Source organism: Phalacrocorax aristotelis, chromosome 6 (genome assembly GCF_949628215.1).
Source record: "Phalacrocorax aristotelis chromosome 6, bGulAri2.1, whole genome shotgun sequence".
Classification (NCBI taxonomy): domain Eukaryota; kingdom Metazoa; phylum Chordata; class Aves; order Suliformes; family Phalacrocoracidae; genus Phalacrocorax; species Phalacrocorax aristotelis.
Genome location: NC_134281.1, coordinates 5640476 through 5662098, shown reverse-complemented (window position 1 = coordinate 5662098; position 21623 = coordinate 5640476). Strand labels below are relative to the sequence as shown.

Here is a 21623-nt window from a genome sequence, read left to right as displayed (position 1 = left end):
AAGAAAGCACGTTTTTTATTCTGGTTTGCACTGATGAGATGTGTTTCTTCTTTGACTAAACCCTCGGTGACTCAGTTCTGCCGCTTCACAATGAGTTCTCATGTTTCCCTCTACACAGAAAAAAAAAAAAGTCTTCAAGTATCCCATTCCCAGCTCATGATGAAGGGGAGACCTTGAGAGCTCCTATAATCCATGCTTCTCATTCCAGAGTAAGACCCTACGCCAAGGCATGGGGCTAACTTAGAGCCCAGACCCAGCAAACAGACACCAGCACCACAAAACACTGCCTGAAGACCAAAGATCCCCAAAACTCGAGTTTTCTACAGCAAAAAGAAGAGCTACAACGTAAGCTCAAGGATCTCACTAGATGCAGAAGTTTGGCTTTGCCAGAGCGACTTCCCTCAAAACTCAAAAGCTTAGCAACAGGCTTCTGCAACCATCTTTCTCTGACGTTCCCAGGAAGGGCAACCACAAAAACTGCTTCTGCTCTGCACCAGATTTTCAGACTTAAGTTTCTCTTTCCAGTAACGTGCAATGCAAAGGCTTTGTGCTACGTGGGGCTTAATATTTTCAGGCCTGGAGACTTAATTACATTCTACTCTAATTGGCACATGGTACTAAAGTATAAATATTAATAACATTAACCAAAAAAAAAAAATCCTGATTGCGATGGGAAGCTGAAGACCAAATCAATAAATCAACAGTAATCTTTTTTCTTAATCACAGCAGCTACTCCGCCCTTTTTATTGATCTTTTTCCTCTTTTTGCTTTATTCCACTATAATCTCCTGAATCTTGATTGAATTAACTCAGAACAATTGCACACCTAGCCAGGATAAGCCATGCTTGGGTTATAAAACCCTTCTCATGGCAGCAGCTGCACAGTGAGTTGTACAATGCTGTTGAGACCAACCTTTCATTTCTCAGCTTGTCCCTTCTCCTGCTACTCATCCCCAAATCCACAGGCTGAATAATCCGGTGGATCGGTGGGCAGTCAAAATTTGCTCTGTCTAGGAAGAGGCAACCCGCGCTAGATTTGACCTCTGCCCAGCCACGGTGATTTGTTGGTACCTTGGTTTAAAGGAACCTTTGTTTAACTGTCTTACTGTAATCTGAACGCTAGTAAGAAAACCAAACCATGTATCTTCTTTAGACTTATCTGTTGATCAAATATTTTACTCCAATGTTCTTTACAACATCATTATGGTACTTGCACATGTTCACCCCAAGTATAAATCTTCGGCATGTCCTACCTGCCTCCGCAGCAGCTTTCCTGGAAACGGCTTTATTGTGTTCTAGTAAACCTCACTCATGTTATTTATTCTCCTTTAAAAGAGAAGTTACACTTCGCTGTATTCGTTCCTAGCAAAGACCAGTTTCTGCCTATCAAAAGACAAGTTTACTGCAAGAACTCTTGTAATACTACTGATAATGGCTAGAAATTACACATTTTATAAGGGAGAAGACAAAGCACTTCATGCCTTGTAATAGTTGTGCTGATATCATAGTTTCACCAAACTGCTTTCATACAAAATTATAGCCTTCCCTCCCGAGTGACCTAACCTGCAACTATTTAGGATAGATATAATGGGGCATACTGTCAACTACAAATCAAGAGATGCACTGGCTTCGATGGAGATTTTGCAATTGGCTTCCTAAGACTTGTAAAGTGATGATGTGACCCCGTATTTTCAGTACAGGGCTGAAATAAGCTACTGAAAGAAAACAAAAGCTAGAGGGAAAAAAAAATAGCCAAACAGAACTTCAAAAAAGTGTGAAAATAAAAAAGAGCCTTCAGGCTGCGAGCCAAAAAGGATCTCACGTTTTAATAAACGGACAGTAATTACAAATATTACTGAACAAAGGAAAAGGAAACCGAAACACGCCGAGAGAGATTATCAAGTAAGAAACGTGCTTATAGGACGCCAGCCCAACTGATTAAAGATCTTCAGAAAGCAGGATATCCCACCTAGAGCCGTTAATCCTTATCTGGATCCTTACACACCCACAGCCCTGCCAACATCAGATCTGAGGATCGAGAAGAGCAGCCCATCCTTCTTCCTTATTACTTCTGTCCCTTTCTTTTGCATATGCCCACTGGTGCTACTCATCACAGCCTGTTAAACTTATCCAACGCAACCTTCCTCTTGCTTATGTTAAAAAGCAAGAGCGAAGCTGCAACCAGTAATTGTTTTTCCTTACTTTCTTCCCCACGTAACATGAAGCAAGGGGAGCGATCCCAGCCTGAGTGTCTTTTCAGAAGCAATAAGTAGGTCCCTGAACTGGGCACGAAATATAAATGCTACAACATGACTCACGAACATCATCTAGCAGGTAACGGCAAACAAACAGCAGTAGCTAGTTAATGATGATCTGCAATAACATCGGAGAGACTTGTTACCATGTAAGTAACCTGCCACACCAGGGATACAAATTGTCTCTGAGTTGATAGTTACCTGCTGCCGAGAGGAGCGTTAGCAACGTGCTAGCTTGCTCAGATAAATGGAGTACTATTTCCCTGCGCTGCTGCTGTCACTTTCTCCGGTCCATCAGCCCCTTTCTTAAGCCGACTGCTATTTTTATTACACTCCTTAAAATACGAAGCAGGAGACTCCTTTTCCTGAAACGCACTGTCTAGATAGATGACGCCTTTTAAATAATATTCCTTTCTCGCTGGCCCTGATGCTTGCAATGTTGTTGCTTACTTTGGAGGGGGAACAAAATAAAAGTGGCACGCCATATCTCTCCATTCCAAAGGGAGTGGTTTCCCAAGAAAAGCATAGTTTTGTTCCCTTGCTATTTCCTTTCGGCACTGCAGGCAGGCCGGCAGCAGACCCGCTACTAAAACTGACCCCAGCAGCTAGGAAACAATGCTCCTACAGCAAATACCTGCTGCAGTTTGAGGGCGGCAGGTGGCAATTTGGGGGGCGAATGATCTGGGTTGTTAATGAGACTTATTGCTTGTAAATTCTGGACTTGGTAGGAGTAAAGGAAAATTATCGGGACGCAGACTTTTTAGAGTCTAAAATTAGGTGAGATGCTATTGAAAAGGAAAATAACTTCCAGCTTTATTTTAAGAACTGGAATTGTGTTTCCTGCTTCCATTGCTGCAGTTCTTCTGGAAAGGAAGTTGCCCACAAGTAACGGATAAAATATAGAAAGCCTTGTGGATTCAAAAATATTCTCCCTGCACTTCTGTAAAAATAAAATCCAGAGGCTGGTAGAGCACACTGGTTTCACTGTAGAAGATACAATGCTGGGGGGCGGGGAGGGGAAGCACTCGCTAATACAATAGGTCATTGTACTCACAGATCTACCACATATGTTACTCCAAGGGCTCTCAACCTTAAACTTGGAAAGTCTAAGACACTGGAGCCATGATATATAAAGTAAGACCCAAGTTCCAAATATTTGATTTAGCAAAGTAAATATGGTTGTTTTTATTGGGTGCAACAAGCATTTTTCACAGAGTCAAGAATTATGGTAAACATCTGCTAATCATACTCACAAAAGAGGTCATTGTGTTTAAACCCAAGGTCATATTAATAGCTATATTTAATTAATAAAACCCAACAGTAATATTACCCAAGTTTCCAACAACGTCTGCTTCCTGACACTCAAGGACCTATTCATTAATGGACCACTTATATTGGTTTTCCCTGATATTGCTGCTGAATTCTTACAAAGCTTTTAGGCCATACAACAGAGGCCTGACTTAGAAGTAAACTGCATCATGTTCTGCTATGTGTCTCTGGGGTATTATACCATGTGGACGTGGTTTGTGAACACATGCGCTAACAAAAATACTGGAATATGTGATATTCCATGAAGGTGGTCTTGCACTTCCAGACTTCCCAGTCTTCGCCCATGCAACGGGAAAGGTAAGAGCATCACATCTGCTTCTGAACTAGGAGATACTGTTCTTTCGTTGAGTCATTCACTGCCTAGATGTAAGTTAGAGCTGCACCTGCATTTCACTAGAGCTTTTTTGCTTGAAAAAGAAAGAAAAGAAATCCTAGCTTTTCAAGAAATGTTGGATTTCCTTCGTACTTCCAACCCAGCCTCGGCCAGGTCTGGAAGGGCAATTTCTCAATGCGTTTACAAGTTGCACAGCCCTGGTGAATTATTGCCCAAAGTGAACCCAGTGTTTCGATAGTTCTACTTCATTTTGCCTGTTAAGAAACAAGCTGTTGAAACGTTGTTGATCTCAAACAGGAAAATGAACCTGGTTTTCGCTTACTCAGGTGTTAAACAGCACAGCTCTTTTCAAATCTCAGGAGGTGTCCTGGATGAAACTGATACAAATGAGAAATGAATCAGATCTTAGATCTTCTAATGTTCAATTGTTTAAATTTAAGGAAATGCAGATCTATTGAGAAGTAGATTTTTTTCTTGCACACACAGACTTCCTCATGTAACTGCAGTCATTGATGTTTATAGATTTCTTTTCTGTGAAAGATAAATCTAGCTTGTTGCATGAAAAAATCCTCGAATGCACTGATGTTTATTCACTGAATTTCCATATCCTTTACACTTGAAGTTATTTTCTCTTTTCCACAATGTATATGAAAACCATGACATTTTATATATTCTACACAAGTTCCTCACACCATACTGCACTATCTCCATGTTATTATATATATTGCAGTAATGCCATTTCCAATTCATTACAAAACACTACACACTTTCATGCACCAGATGTCCTAGCTTTGGTAGGACCGAGTTATTTTCTGCCCAACAAGCCCTACAGGCAAAAATAGTTGTTCCTGTGTCTTTGTACACAGCCAGGCCACTTCATGTACCTGCATCAGACTTCCACCCCAGTAGACTTAGGTGCCTCGTCTTACTCTATTTTTAGACAATTTGCCACCAAAGACAACTGTGGAAACCTGTGTTACGTACAAACCCATAACACTGGCTAGTGAGTCCCTGACACAAAGAAATTCGGACACCATAGGAAGTCCCGATAACTCAGTTCTCAGATGGGCCTCATATATCTCATGGCTTCATGACAAATCAGGTGGATTCTTTCAACATCTCCTGCCCTTAAATCTACAGCTTTTACATTTTCCAGAAGCCTGGATTTGTTCATGCACAATCTAACCTTGTCACAGGAGCAACAAAAGCAGTAAAAACCATCCTGCCCACAGCTTAGTGCGTATCGTGGGCCTGCAGCCCCCCCAAAGCCTCTTGTCAGAAGCAGGAGAGAGAGCCAGAAGCTGTTCAGCAAGCTCTGTGCAATACTCCTCACCCCTCCCCATTATCCTGGGGACACAGAGACCTTCCAACAAGCAAAAATGAACCAGAGGTATTCTGGGAGAGGTCCCTGACGCAGGGAGCCAAGTGGGAGAGCAGCTGAAGGAGGACACAGCAGGGGGAGAAGAGAGGGGAGCTGAGAGGGAGACATTATCTTTTAGCCTCCTCTGCAAATACATGTGGGATGGCAGCACTGGACACAGCCAGGGAACTACGAGCTCTCTGGATAGAAGCCCCCAAGTCCAGTTCCACCCCAGAGGATGAACTTCCACCAAGTTCGGAATTCAAGGAAGGACCACACCAGGCTGGACTAAATTTCAGGTTAGATACCTCATACAGGCAGCCTCTTGGTGGAACAGAAAGATAAAATAGCAGGTGAATTTACACATGAATTCGTGGCTTTGGGTACTAAGTTGCAAAAGCATAAGTCGTGGGTAATAAATCTTTAGGCTAAAGGAATTCATTAGCCATTTTGGCATCGCACATGAAATGCATCACTTTGATCTAACGTATTTCAGTGTACTCTGCTATCATCTGCACTGACTGCTTTGTTGAGACGAAGGGCTTTTTAATCCAAATCAGAAAGTGATGCTTCTGCACTGATGCTCTAATTTAGGACTTACAATTAACAGTCTTACTGCTAATCAGATCTCGTCATACCTCCCCTAAGGCCCCAAATGTGGGAAACAATAGAAAAAAGGACCAGAGGTGCCTCAAGACAGTATCTAAATTTGTGTCTACAATTTTGTGTGTTCAAGCCCATGCATTCATATGCGTGAAATTGGTGGGAAACATGATCTTGTGGTTGAAGCAAATGCAGAGAAATCAGGAGGCCCGAGGTCTGCTTCCATCCTTCCATCTCTTTGGGCAGATTACGCAGGACTTGATTTTCAAAACTGGGAACAGTCAGTAGCCCACAGAAAAGTGCATGTAACACTACCCCATATAGCTGACTTATTAAATTGCACATGCCTCTTACACAGCTGGCCCGACCTCTGTTCAAAACACTATCCCCACTGCAGAGATGGGGAATGTAAGCTCTCGCTCCCAGCACCACTGCACGGCCCTGCGTGTTCATCTGCAAAGTCAAGGCTCTTGGGTCAAAACGCATGGGACTACGTAACCCTGCTCCTCCACATTCACACTGCACATGCGAATGCAGAGCGTGGTGCCAACAAACTAGTACAAGAACAACGACAGATTGCCCAGGGGCACGTCAGCATGCGAAGAACAGAAAAGAAAGCTAGAAACCATTTTTACCAGGGGGCAACACAGCCTTGAGCACATACTTCAGCTCTTCCCTGACAGCCATGCTGCTTTTGCCAAGCTCCCATCCCTGGGTCAGCAGCTGCTGGGGCAGCCGCATACAAGGGACAGCAAGTCCAGCCCGAGGCAGCTGAGCCCACACAATTAACATTTCAACATTCACGCAACTGCTGCATCACAAAACCTCAGCATTCATCATTCTGTCATACCAGTTAACCCAAAGTAAGTTAGCCTAAAATTTTTGGTACAGGCTCCCTTGCTGCTGGCTGTCCAAGACCTACATGCCCACTGAAGGATTATTCAATTGAGACATTTGATTTAGCAAAGGGTTTGCTTCTTCGTGATCTCGGTACTCATTCAGTTGAGCCCATCAAAGGTCACGCTAACTCAGTGGCTTGGAAAGCACATCCCCACGTTTACATAGGCACAGTCACATTCAGGATGTTTTCAAAGCGGATGAATTCACAAATCATGGGCCACACGCTCCTGCCCCTGGTTACAGAAGGATTACCCAAGGTTTCTCCAGCTGTTGGCTCATCCCCGACCTCCATTTTCTTCATGCCTGTGGTCAGACCAGAGCTAGTGGCAAAGGCAGCACGTCAGCTTGCCAGCAGCCAAAAGTTTGCCACCAGCCCTTTGGAAAATGCGTAACCGTCAGCAAGAGGAGCTGGGCAGGGGCCTCTTGGCCACCTCAGATCCCACCCACCGCCTGGGGACACCACGCCGCTTCCCCTGGCACAAAGTACCCTTTTTATGCCCACCTGCAGCCTTGCTGTCACCCTGCCCAAACACAGCTGGAGAGCACAGGGGGAAGAGGGTTCAGTCAAGAACACGCCTTTCCCTCACCCTACCCCTGAAATAGCAGCTGGGTCCCAGCCAGCCCTAATCCTGACCTGCACGAGCCGCGTCAACACCAGCAGAAACAGAGCCTTCTGCACTGGGCTCCCCAGCCCACACCAGCATGGAAGTCAAACCTGAAACGTTACTGAATTTCCCTTAACCCTTCCCTGTGGATGTTCACACAGAAATACTATTTTCAAACAAGTGGATTAATTATCCACTACATAACTAGGAGGCATGCCTGCCTGCAGTCTCAAAGCTGGATAGAGCATCATTCCCCTCAGAGACGTTTCTGACACATTCGCTGCATCTTTAACTTCCCAAAAGCAGAGTTAAAACTGGTCCAAGAAAACAAAAAAGACAGCACAGAAAAATACAGAGAGCTCTCACTGTAACATCTCTGAACGAGGTATCCCTGCATAGGCACCCTGAGCAGACTCCTTTCCAGGCTTAAGGAGTTTATCCCCATGCCAGTCTGTATTTTCTATGTAAATTCATGCAGCTGCCTTGAAAGGAACCGCAGGTTTCTGTTAAGCCAAACTTACTTTGTGAATTAAGAGTGAAATGCACAAACTCAGTGCTTAAGAATTAAATGTATGTATTTTTATTGCAGCACGAACAGAGTTTTTTGTAAGGTGAACAAGAGCTCGTAGAGTCAGACGAGTGTTTATAAATATAACACTTATTCTTGTATAATATATGTATTTTGCTTTATTAAAAACAGGACCTGATCATTCAGTATCAAAAATCACAGCACAAAATTTGTATGTTTTTCTCAAGATAGACATTCTATCTCATTTTCCATGCTGTACCCTATAGCTCCTGTTCACTGCAAACAGGACATTGTTTTCTTGGTTTTTCTTTTTAAACTGCACGGAAAGAAAAAAATAGAGGGTGTCACTGCAAACACATCAACATGTACCATAAAAATGAAAACAAACCTGATTAACTCAGTTTAACTAAAGCTTCCAAGTTCCTTATCAGTACCTGGGATGTATCTGGAAGGGAGCTTTCCCACCCCAAAAGGAAGTGCCAGGGGTGTTTCCCGCTCCCAAGGGTAGGCAAGGTTGGGTGGTTTGTCCTGTTGTGATTTAAATACGGTGCGAGCCTTATTCTGTGCTATAAAGCCTGCTCTGAGCATGCCAGTACATGTCAGCTTTCCCTTCACTCTGTAAGGCAACATCCGCCTCCATGCAGAGTTCAAAAATATTTGATGATTTAAGCCAGCTTGCTACACTTAGGTTAGAACACAAAGCAGACTGCAGTGCTCAATATCAGAATCAGCACTTTTTCCCCCCCACTTGTGAATACATATATTTAGATCAAATAGGCTTTTGGCATCATTTTTACATGCCTACATCCAAGCCTACTGGTACTAGAAATCCTCTCTTCAGTATCATCAGCTGAGGATAAAGACATGAGACTTCCCATTCTCCAAAGACTGCCAGTCTCCTTAAGTATAAATCTGCTATTGTGCAAAAGGCACAATCTCTAAGGATTTCTATCGCAAAAGAACAAGGAAAATAGCCCAATAACTGAGAAAATGGAGCAGTTTCACAGACTAGTGTGTTAAAGTAATAAAAGCAATTATGTGGTTGGGTGAAGGTAAGGAAGGGAGCAAAGACAGAAGTTAAGGGGTTTGGGAACTGAAGGGAAAATCTGATTAGGGACTACAGCAGCATCCTCAGAAACTGCAGAGTGAAGAGGGCTGCTTGGGACACAACAGCCACCGATGCAATGGGCAAAATCCCACTGCGCTCCAGATCAACCTCCAGTTAGCAAAAACGTACAGAAACATCCAGGAATGATTCTCACAAGTAGCAATTGCACTAAGGGGGGGAGAAAAGAAAGCACTATATTTTTTGAGAAGTACCATATAAGCTTGATTCTGACCATGGCCAAAGCCATGACAAAACCTCGTATGTTTTTCTGAACAATTAAGCAATTCATAGTATATTCACACTTCTTTTTTTTTCCACAACTGGGTGTGTAATTTTGTCTTGTTAAACAGGCACCGAGTAGCACTATCCCACAGTGTATCATTTCATTATTTCTCTAAATGCCACGTGCAGGGCAGCAGCATACACAGCATGTGTGAGGTAGTGGGTGGTCTTATTTCCAGTGCTGTAATATCTAAACCACAATAAGGTGGCTGGTTAAATACAAAGTCCCAACTTTAACTCTGCTTCTGGAACCTCAGAGGTTTAAGTTTTCCAAGGTGATGTGGACCAGAGCCCCCACTACCAGATCTGGGGTGACCCTACTGGTTTAGAGCTGCTGGGCATCTGGTGCAATGCTTTGGGGATATATTACATTTATTAACTGTTCAGCTATGAGCTATCAGCTCACGGCAGGCACTGTGTATTTAAGAAAGTGATGAGAATCATTAAGGCAGGATTGAACCAGGGATGCAAAGAATGCGTTTGGTTAATCGTATTAGCAAATATCCTTGCCTCGGCCTCACTGTTTCCTAAGAGGGGTTGGGAAACCATCCAGGGGGAATGTGTTGCCTAGGGCCCCGACTTCACAGAGAAAGCCAAAATAGCAGAGAAATGTCCAGCTTAAAAACAAACAAACAAAAAAAGGTGCTGCTGCTCTGCCTGTACTGCTCTGCTGCACTGCAGCTACTGCTGGAGGCTGGGGCATCCGCCGGGGCATCGGCGAGGCTGGGGGGAGAGGGCTTTGTGCTAGGAGTGGGTCTGCAGGCATGGGGCAACAGGGAATTCAGATTAACGAACTTTGAGGCAACCCTGATGTATGAAATCACTCTTGCCCCTTTCTTCAGTTGCACATAAAAGACTGAAATGAGCACGCTGGCTGGCGAAGGGGAGGACACAGCAAAGAGACACCGAAACTTCAGAAAAATTGATGTCGCAGTATTATCCCTGATAAAGTTAACAGATTTACACGAGTGTTACTCAGAACAGGATTTGCCCAAACGCACTGGATAGATAACAAACAACAAAAAAAGTTTTCTTTCCCAGGATTAACTAAAGAGCGCAATTTTCTCTCCTTTTTTCAATATGACTGTGTACAAGCAAACCTGCTTGCAGAAATTACTTGCAGTTTAAACGTTATTGCTAATCTGCAATACAGCGCGTGTTTCCCTAGCAAAGTCATTAAAACGTGCATGGGTCAGGATGCTGAGGCTGCATTCATGATTCTTTATAGTTACAATATTAGTAAAGTATTTACTAAATTGACTACCACCTACTTTAAGTTAAATTTGCTGACAGATAAACTGAGCATAACCTCTGGCATTTTCAGTCGTTTTCTTATGAATAGATATATTTTGCATGTTTTTGCATGCTAGGCCCTTTCCAAAATGCTGATTTGATCTCTGATATCTAGGCTTACTCACCCCCTTGAAGGTACAAAAGAAAGGTAGCAGCCCCTTGCATGTGGGTGAATGAGACTTTAATATATAGAAAGCACAAAACTCACTCTTTTTAGATTCAAAAGCTGTAAAAGAACACTAAAAATTCTGTACTATTTCTGCATTGGTTGAAAAACTCAGCTGAGGAGAGATTTAAAAAGGGGGAGATATAAAAAGAATATTATTTGCATAGTCATAAATCATTATAAAACAATTATTCTGCAGCAAAAAAGCACTCGTTTCACAAGGGCAATCCAGCTTCAAGAGAGTGCACTATCTGTTAGCATCCTATTCTCAAAACAGACATCTCTGGACAGATTTGTTACAGTTTTGTAGATGCTAATGTGTAAACAGATTGTAAAATTATTTTTGGGCCTATAATAGGATTTAATGTGTTTAAGAGGTAGTCTTATACCTCTTTAACAAAGAAGCTTACAATATGGTAAGAATGTCTCACAAAAAATATAATGCTTTTAACAGATAAATCCTCTTGGCAAAGGCTGTAATCTTTCAAACTTAATTGGTGAACTCATTAACGAACAACTGCCACTACAAGAAGAAAGACTATTGTCAGCGACTTATCGGGCAATGAGATAACAAACTTAATTATATTGTTTTCAGTGGATTTACATTTGCTTCCTTTAGGACGCTAGATTTTCTAAACATGATTTCCTCGGCTGTACACAATTTCCCCCCCCCGTAGGAGAAAAGCAAACCTATCTACAAGAAATAACCAAAGGGAGAAAAACCCCAAAGCATCACAGCTTTGAACTAGGCATAACGCAGACCTAAAACTTCTGTCTTTATTATCTACTTGTAAAAAGTTATAAGCCTGTAAACTAGTTAATTTATGAGCCATGTTAATCATTTGTTCCCATTTGATCTGAGGTTTAGCCAACACTGTTTCCTGGGACGTAGGAGGATAATTTGCAGGTCCAGCTTGGGTCCGGAGGGGGCACTAACTAATTTGACACCATAACATGACATTGATGGCAGGCACACGCTAATGACCGAACTGCTAGATGCTCCTGTCAGCCTGTCGCTGCCCTGAAAAGCAAGTTTCTTCTTATTGCCAAAAAAAAGTGCAGAGTGGTCTTACTAATTATTCAGACATGCTCTATAATGAGAATCTTAGTGCTCCCTTCCAAGATAGGAACCGCTCACTAAAGCTCCCATTTGTCTGATACGGTGGCTGATTAGAATTTGTTTCTTGAATTGTAAAACCGCAGCTTAAAATAAAGCAAGAAGGATAAACAGCCTTTTATTCTGCATAAAACTCAGAAAGTGGCCATTTTGGTTTCAAGCTGGGTTTTTTTGCCATTTATTTACACCAGAAGGATAGAAAATTGGATTAATTTTTAATAGTACTTCTTAAACAACATATACATCTTCATGGGGTTTTACTGTCTGCATCAGTCAGGACATAAATTCTGTGGACAAAGGGTGGATCAGAAGGTATTTTCTTTTCTTTCTCTTAGGAAAAATGACTTTTTCTAGAACAGAAACTTGTACCAGAGTGCCCGCTCTTTCTAGATTATATTGTTAGAACTGATTCCTCAGTATGAACTTTGAAAGCTCATGGGCACTTTACATATTGCTGGATGATCTGGACATAGAAACAGGGGAAAAAAAGTAAAAAAGTTGAACGGTGTTTTCCGGAATCTACATTTATTCCTCACTTTAGGTCCTGATCCTAGGTGATCTACACCCTGTAGATCCTGACTACAGGGTGTACTTCACCTTTGTATCTACATTGTGTTTACAATTCTGTAATTTTCAAAAGCCTCTACAGCAATGCAGAATTGCAATCCACAGAGGGCAACGGACTTACCGGCCTACGCCGTATGTTAAACATACGGACTGAAGATGCGTTACTACCCTGTAGAAGAGCCTGAATTTCTAAGGATAACACTTAGCTCTTTCTGAAAAGCAAACCCTTCTAAGAGCATTTCAAGTGGGCCACCCAAAGCCTAGCACATGCTACTGAGTCATTTAGAAAAACGTAATAAACTCGAAAGTGTTGTACACAAAGGTGAAGGAGACACGCGCTCCACTACCACCCCAGGACAGTTTGAAAGCCATTACCAGTTAATGGCTCTCTAGTGGTCTACAGGAATTCAATCAGTGGTCTCCCCTTGTACGCTGTATCTGCGCTGGAAAACCCGCAACTATATTAGGAGCGTATTGGTGAGCTACGGTTGGGGGGATCCCGCAGCACAGACCCGAGCAGGCTCAGGGCTGAACCCCAGCCCCTCCGCATGGGGCCGGGGCTCTACCTCCTCCCCCTGCCTTCGCCCTCCTGGCTGCTCATCGGCGTGCGTATCGCTGACTCGCACAGATAACTATCTGTATTTAGGAGGGGTTTCATTTACGCAGAGTCCGATGCCTACAGTTCTCGCGGTGGTACGGTTCATCACCCCTTTTTCTGCTGGGCTGGGGGGCAGCAATGGCAAAGGGGCTACTGCGCAGCATCGGAGAGCAGCAGGTCGTGCCCATCCCACCCAGAGCCAAGCACCCCAGTGTCCCCCTGCCCGGCGCCGGGGCCCCTTCGCAAAGCGCTGCAGGTCCCCCAGCAGCACGTGCTACCTTTAGAAACCATGACGCAACAGAGCACGGGGCACCTCGCGCGTGGCCCCAGATATTCCAGAAATTAATCTTTGAGTAACTTTTACCAACTGCAGCACCACAGATCTATTACAGAGTGGCACAACTTCCGAGATGAAAGCGAAAGTACATGTTTGGAGAGCCAAACCAATGTAACATAAATACTGGGTACACGCTGTTACATGTCATTTTGCAGCGCAACATGCGAAGGGCACATGAATCATTAGTGAGAGAACAACCCTGGCACCTACCCCAGAAATACCTCAGTCAGCACCCAGCAGGAAAGAAGAAAAGAAAAAAAATAAAAAGAGATCCCAGAATCATAAACGGAGGCTCAGTTCCCACAGAAAGATACACTTAACAGTGTTCATCTCTTTGGAAAATAGAGGTACTGTATCCAAGATACGGCACCACTAACATTTTCCACATGGCTGGGCATGGATTGGTGAGTGGCCTTCCCTAAACAACAGCATCTCTATATGCCAGCTGTTGGAAAAATGAAGACACGATGCATTTTGCACTCTGTTCTCATAAACCCTCAGTATTAATTCAGATAGAGGAGGAGAAGAGTCATCAAGTTTATTTCAAACCCGATTATGCCACGTTCAGCCACGTTGTGCGGCCACGCTGCAGTAGCCTCCTCGCCCAGCATGCCGGAGTGTGAAGAACAATCCTTTTATATCCACAGCATGACTTGGCCAACTTTAAAACGCAACAACTAAAAACTCCAACGTCCTTCTGTCAGTTTAACTGCTAATTTGCAATGGATTCGGTTACACTTCCCGTTTAAGGCAAGTTCTCCCTGAGCGCTGGCTAAGAAATCTTGGGCAAGAGGAAGCAGCAACCACCAAAGAATTAAAAAAAAAAAAAAGTAAATCTCACCCACAACTTCAGAAAAGGAGGCAGGAGCCCTCCTGCCGCCTGCCCCCGCCGGGTTTGCAGCTGGAAGATGGCAGCAGCCCTGCAATCTCGACGGGTCCCACTGCAGATGGCGGGGGTCTGCCCCGAGGCTAGAGAGAAGCTGCGGTGAGGGTGCCAGGCCAGCCTGGGCGGCCAGGAGCACCGGCGAGAAAGTCCCCTCCTATCCCTGCCATCTCTCTGCCTCTGAAGATGACTCAGAGGTAGGTGAGGCACGAAGGATGCCGTTCCCTACGAGGGCACAAACAGAGGAGAGGCTCGCCCTCTGTCAGGACAAGGAGCGGCTCTTGGGATGGCGTTGGATCACAAACCTCCCGGATCCTCGTGCTCTGGCAAGGTTTCCACACGAGATGGCTGGTTCACCACAACACAGCTCCTTGGGCCATGGGCTCTCTGCGACCAGCTCGCCCCACCAACCCACCTTAAAGACCCTCCTTAGGTGTCAAAGAAGGCAAAGGGAGGAGGATCTTAAGCATTGTAACTTACCTGCAAAGCCAGCCGCTAACTGAACTTGATGAAACACACAGGAACAGACTGGGACTTATTCAGGTCTTTAAAACCGGTGAAGTTGTATAGGTTGGTAAAAGCGCTGTCAGGACCTTAATTAACCAGGATTGAAGTAAATACGTGGTTTGGGAAAGGTCCTCTCAGCCCCCACTAGTTCAACCCTCCATGTCTCTCTACTCACTCACAAGTGCATTTTAAAGCAGCCTTTCCCCTCTTCCCCCCCCCTCTTCTGCTATGGCATGAAGATACAAGGACTTGCATCACTCAGCTTCTGGTCCCTGTGGGTACCTCTCTATGGCACACACTCTGTGCACATAAAGCACTAAAATAGTTTCACAAATTTATTGCAGAGTTTTATCAGAAATACCATTTCGCTAACTATTGATAAGAAAGAATAACCAAAGCTTACTATTTTTTCTTCCTTCTCTCATACCACGGTTGGTCACATGGAAGAAGCGCTCCTTCCAGCGTGGCCTAGACTGGGCAAAAAAAGAAAAAAAAAAACTCTATGTATGAATTCACTAAAAAGACTAGCTTCAGGCTGAGTAAAATAAAGTAAGTAATGGTTTCACTGCACTGATCCGAACAATCAGCAATCACTCACAACCCTCTGCTCGTCCTTCCAGGCACCGACTGCCGGATCACAGCCTGGTGAAGGAGACAAAGTACAACTGCAAGATGGCAACTAGATAAAAGAGCAGAAAGGTTTGCTTTATCTGAACAAGCAAGCTGTAAAGAAAGGAACTGGTGATTACTGGTCCTGCGAAATCCCACAGAGATGCCTTGGGGAAAAAAGGACTAAAGAGTATGTATGTGTTAAGGGTGTCAGAGAAAGAGAGATTGGTAGAAGACTCATCTTGATACCTCTTCAAAAGGCATCACCTCCACTTGCCACCTCTTCTCATCCTTCTTCAGTCACCACCAGACAAAAGACACCAAACACATTTAAAGGAAGAGTCAGAATACCCATTCCCCAAGAGGATCAGAAGTTATACAAGAGGGTCTCCCCTGCCTGACAAAACTCCTCTGCTGCTTAGTTTTCCCCAAGACAGTGGGCAGGCTACAGCCCCACGGCAGAGGGCACCAGGATACCTGGCGACCAGCCCCAGGACTAACATCACACTGTACGAACGGAGGAGTCTGCCATAACCCGAAGCAGACGCTGGCTGAAGTTAGCGAAGCTCCTGCCTTCACATACAAAAGTGTTTTATTTTAGAAGAGACAGGTTTGTGGTGATGTTGCCCCTGGGCTTCTGGGATTTTGTTTGTTTGTTTTTTTAAATAATTTAGCGAGTTATGCCTCTGTGTAACATATGAAGGTGATTTGATGTGGTAATTACCTATTACATTTGACAAGGTAATTAATGTAGCAAAATACCACTGTACAATGTGTAAATTTAGTTTGCTATCATTAAAACATGTGCCTGCTTAGCAAACTGTTCTGCTCATAAAAAAAACAAGGAGCGGGATAGAAAACTCCCACCTCTGCGTATTCATCTAGAAAGTATCTGGACTGACCTTCAGCTTCAACTACACTCCTGCCCCAACAGACATTCTCTAGCAGGACCAGAGAACTCTAAAAAGTAATAAAAGAAAATGAGCAGCATCTTCCAGAAGCAGCACAGAACTTTGCAGACATCTTTAACACCTCAGCTAGAAACACCTGAGACTTTGATGTCAATGTTTGCTTACCACTCAAGAATAAAATGTCCCTGAAAACTCCTTTCTTTTCAGAAATTCCCCTCCAATGTGTCAGGTATATCAACCTGGAATGAAGGGTTGCACTGCTCTTGGAAAATGAAAACCAGCAGCATCACTGAGAAGATGCTCAAAATTTTTCAATCACTTTAAATGCTCTGGTGACTTTGTCTCTAGATGAAGCCATCCAAGCATGCAATGACGTAAAGGAGAAGGCAAAGACCCATGTGCAAAGCTAAATACAAAGTAACAGGAACAGAGTAAAGATAGTAAATATTATTAGTGCTAAATAAGTAAAATATTCTTAAGTACAGAATACATTCAGACCATGTTCTTGGACCTGTGGAAAAAAAAAAGCGTTCTTGACCGAAATGCTCAAAAACCAAACCCAAAACTTTCAGTGTTTATAACAAGACCTTCCCAGAGTTATCGAGCAGGAGGATTTAATACCTGCTTACAGCTCATTAGAATGTCCTAAACAGTTTATGGTTTGAAAAAATCCTGAATACAATATTTCTACAGAGAGTCTATTATAAGAAAGAGTAAGTAAGTAAAGCAAGTAAGAAAACACCACAACCATCCACATACCAAACCCAAGTGATTTAGAAACAAAGGTATCCAATCTGTAATGCCATATTTAAGAATTCCCTATCCTTATGCTTATGGACTGTATTCTCAGTAACCTTTTAACAAGAAAACCCAGGAACTTTTCTGAAATCATCTTCATTGCCAAAGGAACCCTCGGAAATGCAGCAAGGACCTGCTGGCTGAAGGTATTTTTAAGTAGCTCTGCCTCTGTACTACAGGTATTTCCATTGCAGTAACCACTACACACACACCAGAAAAACTCTTAAATCCTCTCAAAGATGAAGGCTTGCACGATAAGTACCAAGGAGTATCAAAGCTAAACAAAACTCCTCCCACCCTTAATTCAAAGAAATTTAGAGAAGTACTTTCAGAGGAAGGCGGCCCCAAAGAAACCCTTAAGAGAACGTTAACCTATTTCTTCTTACCAGATGCAACCCACTTCATAGTGCTCATTCCTCTGCTGCAGAGGACAAGACTCACATTGGGACATACGTGCTTGTGAGAAGATGGGCTAAAAAAAAAATCCACAAGGATGTTTGTCCTGCAGTTTCCTTACCCGTTTCACAAGAGAGTACTTGTTTAGGGCATCCTTGGATGCCACGGTGGGGCACCAGCGGGGCTCATTACCCAGCTCCGAGGTGCAGCTAGAGACACAAACACACCTCCCTGCCCAACAAACTGATGGACAACACTATGGGTTTCATCAGCATGACCAAGCCACACCGAGGGTGTCCCCCCTCACCCTTGTACACCCCCCTCCTTCCTCACTCCCCGCACCCAGGACCCCAGCGAGGCACCTGCCAGGAGAAACACGATCCTGGCTCCTTTCATACCCAGGCATGAAGTGGCAAATGGGAGAAAAACCTTTGCTTTCTACAGGTTCTTCTATTACTAATAGTTTTGATTTTATTATGTGGAGGTGAGAAACAAAACCCGAAATTTCACTGAAATGGGGCAAGGGGGAAAATAAGGGAAGAAAAAGAGTACTTTCTGTGAGGGATACACATTTGAATGATTCAACAGGCTGACAAGTCTTGGCTCTTGCTTGAGCAGAGCAGCTGCCGACCTCTTACTCAGACAGGGGAAGCCATCCAGGTGCAGCAGCACTGGATGCAGGAGCCCAACGATGGGCTGGGATCCTTCCCAGCCCACGCTCCTGCTACGAGAGAAAGAAACACCCAGTAACAGCAGGACACCCATAAGTCCACCACGCCGGTGAATCTGAGCTCCCCACAACTCCCCAACATGGACATACTGGTGACTTACAGTAATCTCAAATCCTAGCTGCTGGAGGCAATGTCGACACCTGCCTCTGGTCCAGATGCGCTTGCACTGCTGGTGCAAGAGCCTCAAGAACATCGTGAGCTCATTGGACGGTGGGACCAACGTAGCTTAAAGAGACGAGTTAGAAAAGTTTCTATCTTAGCAAGACTTAGAAAAACTTAATTAAAAGACGTTCATGTAGGAGAGTAAGGAAAAATACTTTGGAGCAGCTGCAATTTTATCTGAAAGTTCATGTACACTCACATAAATCTAAAAATAAATGCTATTTTCTCATTATATGAGATACTGAAATCTTTTAGTCCTCTCTCTCACAAACCCTGTCTTCTATACACACGGAAGCAGCACTACCATTTGCACTCTTCTCTTAAATATTTTCACTCATTGCTTTAGTCCAAAAAAAACAAAAAAACCACCACCCACCACCACACTTGAATCTATCACCAACACCTTAAGGATCATGTAGGACAATCCTGGAAAGCAACTGAGAAGTCCGTGGCGCTCCACAACACTTTGTATTTTACAGAAAGAGCCTCTCTTATAATGAATAGAGATGAAAACAAAAGTCATTCCTCACAGTGTTTCGTAAGGGTGAAAATGCTTCACACATATAATTAAGTTATACATGAAGAATTTTTTTTTTTCAGTGCTTTAATTATTCGTCAGGTATAGCATTGTTTTACTGTATGAAATGTTTGATATACAGAAAAGCTTATTCTTTCAGAAGTATAATTTCAGCTTCTGTTCAATTATATTCTTCCTACCAGTAGCTAAAGAGAGTTTTGCTAAATCATTGCAAATGGTGTTTTCAGTTAGCAAGAAAATTCAGTCTTGCACCTCTCCCCTTTGCTCCCCTCCTGAGGCTTAACTACGTTGTTTTCTTACAATTAATTATTTAGGTCGTTCCAGTAACAATATATTATTACTGCTGTACAGTCTCACAGACATGAGCTGAGCGGTGATACAATTCATTGCTGTTTCGTTCCGCCTAGGACTTGTACCGCCTGAGAAAAGAAATTTTCCTTCAACTTAAAACTTGCTTAAACTTAGCTATTCAGCACTTCACTGTTATTTTTCTAGGACGTAACTAGCAATAAAAGATTGCTATAAATACGTTCTCCCTATATTCGTGCGCTGCGTAAATATACTTTAATGGTGGTAATTGAAATTTGAATAGGATGCCAACACCTCAGGCAGACTGACGCGACATTTAATTTATACAATTAAACACGAGGGTGGGGAAGCACTAAACAAACAATGTTTGCTAGTTGTATGTTTTACATGAGACCTATTTTCTCAGTTTATCTGTCCTGGGTTGGGTTCGGTGGGGTAACATCTCACGAAGCAGAGAATTAGCTCCTGGTAGGGTCTGTCACCGGGCAAGAGAGATGCTGGCCATGAGCGGGCACCCATGCCGCCAAGGCACGGGGATCCTGCCGCAAATGCCCAGACGGAGCTCAGGAGGAGGGATCAGCCCATCATGGATTCACACAACAAACCCAAGAGCAAAGAGCCATTTTCAACCACGTGGGCTTGACCACCAGCTCACCAAGCGCAAGGGGGTGCCTTAATTCCCTCCATAGGATGGGCTCCAGCCCTGCCCCTATACAACCTGACATTTCTAAAGACTCAAAAGGTATGCTCCTGCCAACACAAATCATGGAATAAAATACGGAAAAAGCCAGGTATGCAACAAGTCACCTACACATAAAATACAGCTTAATTGGGGAAGCAATCACAGAGCTGTACAAGTATTTTTTTCTACTGCAATACAAACCAGGGAAGTACAAAGTCAGGCCCTAACTTTGCTGTACATACCAGGGCAGAGAGAGAGACATTACAGCCCAATGTTTTAAAGCTGAGCAGATTCAGGTCCTCTCATCCCACCAGGAACATCCCCTCTTCAGATAAACTATTTCTTGTAATGTGTTTAGTCAAGGAACTGTGTTTCTGTTAGCACGCCGGTTCATCACAGCACACCAAAGTATCTCTGCCCATACTAAAAATGCAGAACACATCTTTTATCAAACAGTGCCCAAGAAGAGTGCCTATAATGATCAGAACTGCAACTACTGCTAAAGGAAACGGTAAAAAAAATGCAAGAAAGGAGAAAAAAAGTCCATTTTCTACATTGGTCACAGGTGAAACGGCACCCTTCGTATATGAGTGCAGAAAACTTAGTCAAAGTACGGCAGAGGGCACGTGTGCATGGACACGCACATGCTAGTGCAAATGCACATATCGGCAATATGGGCTACTTTTAATGGATATAAAAATCAGTGAGGGGGTTTTCCTCTTTCTGAATCCATGCTATATGGCCTATCAGCATTATATCAGCTTTTAATGTAACCAGGGCTACAAATCAGGTATCTCCCTTGGTAGTGCTGTGACTCTGGAAAAAGCAGGTGCTATTTCCAAGTACGCATATGGGCAACCATTACAATGTGAAATACGCACACGGTGATCGGCAAGGTGGAACGGGAGGTGAATACAGTAACGCCAAGACAAAACGTGGGCAGAGCTAACAAAACCCAGTTCGTACCACAAACGAAACGAGTCAAACAAAATCTCAGTTTGCCTTGTATGGCACTGTTGAGCGTACCAGTCTTTAGACATGAAGAGTGAAAACAGGCAAGTTTCATCAATGCCAAAAGCAAAACTTGCATGACCTTTCCAGGAGAGGAGGATTTAGGGCTCTTGCAGGACAAGATACAATCTGCAGGTTTGAAGAGACATTGCAGCCGTACACACAGACTGCACCGCCTTCCAGCGTGACATTCTGGTTCATGATGGCTTTTATGGACACTGAAATTCAGCCAATTCACCTGGTCCCACCAAATCACAATGCTCAACAGCAAGCGCCCTCGTGGCGAGACATACCCCCTGCCTCACCAAGAGCACCCCTCCTTGAGGGGTACACATCACCTGTCGCCCTGTATCATAGGCTTGAGAACCACACCCCCATGGCTACCACACAAAAAAAACCATGTAGCAGTTTCCTTTCCTTTGGAGAACCCATGCTCCTTCTCCAGAGCATGTTTCCACCTCGTTATCAAGAAAGTTAATAACACAGCTGACCTCACAGAATAGGCATCATCAGTGAGATTCATCAGCAGGCAATAATAAACTCAAATAAATTAAAGAGAATGAAAGTGAAATATATCAACTTTACCCATTATTGTACCACAAAGCACCTTTAATCCACTGTTTCAATTCTACCTCCAGTTGTGCCTTAAACATATATCCAGAGCAGATTATTTTTTTCCTCGGGATTATTTTTGTCTTTGTACC

General features: G+C 43.6%; 1 protein-coding gene across 8 annotated transcripts in view; it reads right to left on the bottom strand.

Annotated features, from left to right (window-relative positions):
• The window catches only part of FOXP1 (forkhead box P1), a 390881-nt gene that overhangs the window by 248762 nt on the left and 120496 nt on the right, over window positions 1-21623 (bottom strand). For 2 of the 8 annotated variants that reach the window (XM_075095655.1, XM_075095666.1), the window contains exons 3-4: window positions 15176-15245; window positions 14746-14858 (exon numbers count right to left, since the gene is read on the bottom strand). The exons of 2 other annotated variants lie outside the window; for them this stretch is intronic. The gene's annotated coding sequence lies outside the window, so the exon portion shown is untranslated. Of the gene's footprint in view, window positions 1-14223; window positions 14443-14745; window positions 14859-15175; window positions 15246-21623 lie in introns of those variants that run through there. 4 more of the 8 variants (XM_075095663.1, XM_075095653.1, XM_075095656.1 and 1 more) reach the window with 3 other exon arrangements.